Source organism: Mastomys coucha, unplaced genomic scaffold (assembly GCF_008632895.1).
Source record: "Mastomys coucha isolate ucsf_1 unplaced genomic scaffold, UCSF_Mcou_1 pScaffold21, whole genome shotgun sequence".
NCBI lineage: Eukaryota > Metazoa > Chordata > Mammalia > Rodentia > Muridae > Mastomys > Mastomys coucha.
Window position 1 is genome coordinate 95,917,585 of NW_022196904.1, and position 5,092 is coordinate 95,922,676.

The following is a 5,092-nucleotide window of genomic DNA, read 5'->3' on the forward strand; positions in this document are numbered from 1 at the left end:
TACAGCTATTTATATCTACAACCCAAACATTGAAGAATAGAGACAGGAAGTCCACAAGAGTTCCAGGGCCAGCCTGCCTAACTAAAAAGGAAAGCTGCCAGTTCAGTGAGCCACTACGTCAAGGCAATAAGACAAGTTTAGAGGAAGACATCTGATATCTTGTTCTGAGCTCCGTAGATGGGCGGGCACCTGTACACTCATGTCTCACACACACACACATGTGCATGCATGCGTACACACACACACACACACACACACACACACACACACATACCAGTAAAATAGCTTCGCTCAGTTCACTAAGCATAATGTAGCTTCAAATAGTACCTTTTGGAAATGCATTTAAACTTCAATTCTTGTGGAACATACACAGCCAATTAACATTTTCCAGGCATTTCCTCATAAACTTACTAACTTAACATTTTAAATTGACTGTGTACCATCAAGGGAAGTTAAGCTAATGTGTGAACTAGTGAAGATGGGATATATGTGGCAGTGTAGGAAGTTATGTGTAATGAAGGATGAGAATGATGTCAGGATGACATTACAGAAGAGTTAAGATATTACATGTTAGAGCAGCATAAGCTCATTGGCTGCAACATTCACTGGGGAAGAATGGAAATTCCACTTTGTAGACAAATAAAACTAGAGAGATCTTTTAAGCTACCTTAGGACTTTGGAATTCATATAGATGATGTCAAGAGGGAAGAGTCACATTAACTTGATAGAGAATTTGAGATTAATGAGATGATGAAAATTGGAAAGAAGGAAACTATTTGTTGATGTGGTTGATCTTTACAACAAATAATATCAACTAAGATATTAGATTTTAAAAATTATTCCTGATTTTGTGTTTACCCACTTTGTTTTGTGGATGGAACAAGAAGTAGCTGTGGACATTTAAAAAGGATAATAAGAGGGGATTTACAAAACAGTAAGTTTTTTAAAGGAATTGACATCTCAAGGACTGACTTACAATTAGACCTAGGCAGTTAAAAGAATTCAGTGTATCAAATTATCACTTCAGTGTAGTAAAAAGTTAAATATACCGATATTTATTAAATACATATGACATGTACAAACATGCTGCAAGAACCTTCCTAAAAATTAAGTCAATTCTCTTCAAAGGTCCACGAACAGAGAATTGTCAGAAACCATAGTATTTTTACACCTATTTTTTACAGAGTTCAAATCCTCTAAACATGAGGGTTTTGGAAACCGTAGGTATATTTACCCTCTAATCCATACAATCATCATATATAGCCACAACTATTTATCTTTATATGATATACCTGCAAAAATTCGATAGACAAGAGAAACTGGGAGAAGAGCAACAATAAGAATGTGTCAAGAAAAAGTATCATCAAATAATGACTGAGAAAGTCAGGAATATGGGCTAAGTGTGCAGGATCCAACATATTGGATATTACATAAAAACATTAAAACCCATTTCAGAGAAGTTAGAAGGTTTGGGTGTTCTTTGTTTTTGCTTGTGTTTATCATTCATTTATTCATTCATTCATTTTAAATGGATGATGTAGACATGATGGCTCAAGTCACTATTTCCACCAGTTGGGGAGGGTGAAGGTAGGAAGATCGGGAGTTCAAAGTCATCTTCAGTCACATGAGACCCTTTTTCCAAAAATAATGGCAATGAACTGAGTATTGTGGGCGTTTTGTTGAATTTGGGGTTTGGTTTTTGGTTTTTTTTTTTTCGGGTTTTTGTTTTGTTTTGTTTTGTTTTAGCTGGTTTTTTTTTTTTTTCACTACTTAAAAGTACTGATACTTAACAGGAGAATGAAAAAAACAAAGGTATCATCAGAACTTAAAATCTAATTCATCCTCAGCAAAGACAATGTCTCCTGGCTTTGGACCCCCAGACCTATCTCCAGGGGCAGTAATTTTCAGGACCAATGTAGGATCCTTGCCAGCTGGGAGCATACCCAGAAGTGCCTGGGATAATCTGTGCTGTGGAGCCTTGGGAAACTTCTTGTTTACATTGAATGTTGGTCGAGAATCTTACCCACCTTTAGTTTTACTGGTCTTTAGTCAAAGCCTTCCCAGGCTTTTATCTCATGAGCAAAGTGCTTTTCATAAACCGTACCCTCACTTTTACCCAGGTCTACAAGAAAGGGGCATGAGCCTTGGTCACAAAGTATAGTAAAGCTGGGGAAGTTCGTGGCATCACTCTGTGCTTCTTCCTAATTGGAATGCATCAGCCTTTGGCATCCTGGGTTCTGCCACCCTACCCCAACCCCCCATCCCCGCCTACCAGGCTTGCTGCTTTCTCCTTAGTAGGTCTTCAGATGGAAGACCAACAGCTTTGCCTTAGGCTCCCTCAGCACAGCACAGCTCAGAGCCCTAACTCAAGGTCATAGCCCTAACTCAAGGTCATACCCCAGAACTGCTGCTCCAGGACTGCAGCCTGCCCTTGACAAGTTCCTACTCCTGGCCCTTAGCACCCCCAAGGTCTTAAAGCCCTGCCCCCAAGTGTCCCAAGATTGAGATTTACATGACTATCTCTGGCTGTTGAGCAACACATACACACACACACGGAACATGGTAACATGGTTACTAGCTTCTACCACTTTGTATGCCTAAGACCCTTAACTATCCTGATCCCTGATAAACACACACACACACACACACACACACACACACATACACACACACCATGCCTTTTTCTGGGTCAAACATTAAATAGTGGGAGCTGCAAAGCATAGCCCATCCCTGCTGGGTCTACTTGAATCTCCTTCCTGGTCCTGGTCATTTTCAGCCCCCCCTGGACATGCTTGCCAAGGGGAAGCCAGTCCATTAAGGAGGCCTCCCTGGCTGATCTGCCATTTGTTTGTTTGGGTGGTTGTTTGGTTGGTTGGTTTATTGGTTGCTTTTGTTTTGTTTTGTGTTTCAAGAGCTGCTGGAAGTATGCACAGCAACTCAGCAGTCCACAGCCCTATTAGCTACTTCCCACTGAAGAGACAATTCTACGTTCTTAACTTACAAGTTTTCCTTCTTCAGATTCAATGAGAATGTCTCTATGAACTCTTCCTTAACAACCTAAAATTCAGATTAAAAAAATTCTGACTGCATTTGACTTCAGAGGACCTTCTGAACTTTCTGACTTATACTGAAGTTCCCCCTGGATTTTCTGTCACGCTACTGAGGGTACTTTCTCTTTTCTTTGCCCTAATGCTACAGATTTCTGGACTCCTAGATGAAATTCCATTCTTTGGTATTAACAATTATTTCCCTGCTCAAAATTGGGTCCATTTAACCTTCTTTATCTTGTTGGGAAGTAATCAAATTATATAAAAAGGACTTACACATTCTTAGTAATTCCATGTTTATATTGTCCTAATTCTCCTCTAACAAAAGTAGTATTTATAGTAAAAACAAAACCTTTTATTTTAAATATATAGTATGGTGAGCCGATAAAGTCCTGAGTGAGTGCTGTCATCAGCATAGCCCTGTCAAGGGCCCCAGTGCCTCAGACCCATAGGAATAGCAAGGCCTTCTCCCACTGTCAGGATCCCCAGGTCAGACTATGGATGTGTAGAATGCATATAGCATGTATAGAAAGAACCAGTTGCAGTTTTCCTCCTCCTGCAGGATGACTTCAGGCTGAGGCTGCTCCCCTACAGAGACCCCTTGCGGAGATTACCTTATACTTAGAGACTCAGAAGAACTCTAACAGCTGCTTGTCATCACTACTCATCTCTATAGGATTTCTCTTCCAGCCACTTATATTATGTTTAAAGGTTAAGTTTGCTTAAGATGTTGAGTAAATAAACAAGACTTAAAATTCTTCCTTCTGTAATTATTGGGGAGAAATGAATTGATTGAATACAGTACCTGTGGCTTATACATTTTCTTTCCCATGTGAGCTCAGATGAATTTGAAGAGTTGAGATATGGATGAAACCCTTACTATACCTTGCATGGACGTAGGTATTGCTTTCCTCCTGTGTGAACCCTTGATGAATGTGAAGATCAGAACTGTGACTAATGACAGTCCCACAGTGACTACACTTGAAAGATTTCCATCCTGAGTACTCTGAGGGAATAGAGGTGAGCATGGACTGAATCGCTCACCACATTCCCCGCCCTTTGTGAGGGAGAAGCTTTGAGCTCTTGCTGAAGCCCTTCCCACATACATGACAAGTGTAGGGCTTCTCTCATGTGGCCCTGCTGGAGAATTTGAAGATCAGAGTTGTCCCTTGCCACAGTCATCACATAGGACCTCTCTCCAGTGTGGACTCTGAAGTTCTGAGCTTTGGCTGAAGCCCTTTGTCACACTCATCACACTCTCTTGGCAGCATGTCTGGCTTCCCTCCCACTCTGTGCTTCAGCAACTATTCTTCTGGCCCTTTGCTCCTGCCTCTTCCAAGACAGTGGGAGACACCAAGATCAGTCCAAACATTTTTCAGAACAGTGGCCTCAGTTGGTGGCTAACCAGACTAGAAGTCCTGACCTTGGCTTAGATGCCCAGGGTGTTTCCATAAATACAGAAAGGTGGGGCAGAGCCATAAAGAACAAAGAGGACATGTCCCGTAATTGGCCAGAAAGAACATGACTCAGCCCTGCCTAGGCTTCTTTCAACACCACCTCCACCTCCACCTAACACACCCAGGACAGTGGAGAACCAAGGATGGAGGGAAGCAGTTCTAAAATTAGCCATAGGTGCTGAATAAAGAAGTGTTTTCCCAGACACTCGCACGTTGCAAATTTGGAGCCAGAGGAGACACTTCCTGAGCCATCTTTTGGTGGTCAGGGCGCCTTTGGCTCCTCGCCTGGACCTTTGCTAGTAGCTAGTTCCTGAACTGACTTTGAGTTTGGCAGACAGGACCTTCAGCTGCCCTGGATCTCAGGAAGACTAGAAAGGGCCGGGGTTTCTATGATATAGTTGTGTTGTGGGGCCCAATTAAATCCAACACAACTCAAACACCAGGTCAATGCAGATGGCAAAAATTTATTGTAATCAAGCTACTGCTGATCCATCAGGGCTGCAGAACAGAATCGGGAGCTGAACTATGACCCTGAAGAGAAACTGTAGAACATATTTAAAGGATGAGACAACAAAATGGGGGGGGGGG

At 41.8% G+C, this 5,092-nt stretch overlaps 1 protein-coding gene across 1 annotated transcript in view; it reads left to right on the forward strand.

Annotated features, from left to right (window-relative positions):
* LOC116100809 (olfactory receptor 10A5) overlaps positions 1 to 5,092 on the forward strand; it is a 59,709-nt gene that overhangs the window by 51,612 nt on the left and 3,005 nt on the right. The window lies entirely within an intron of this gene.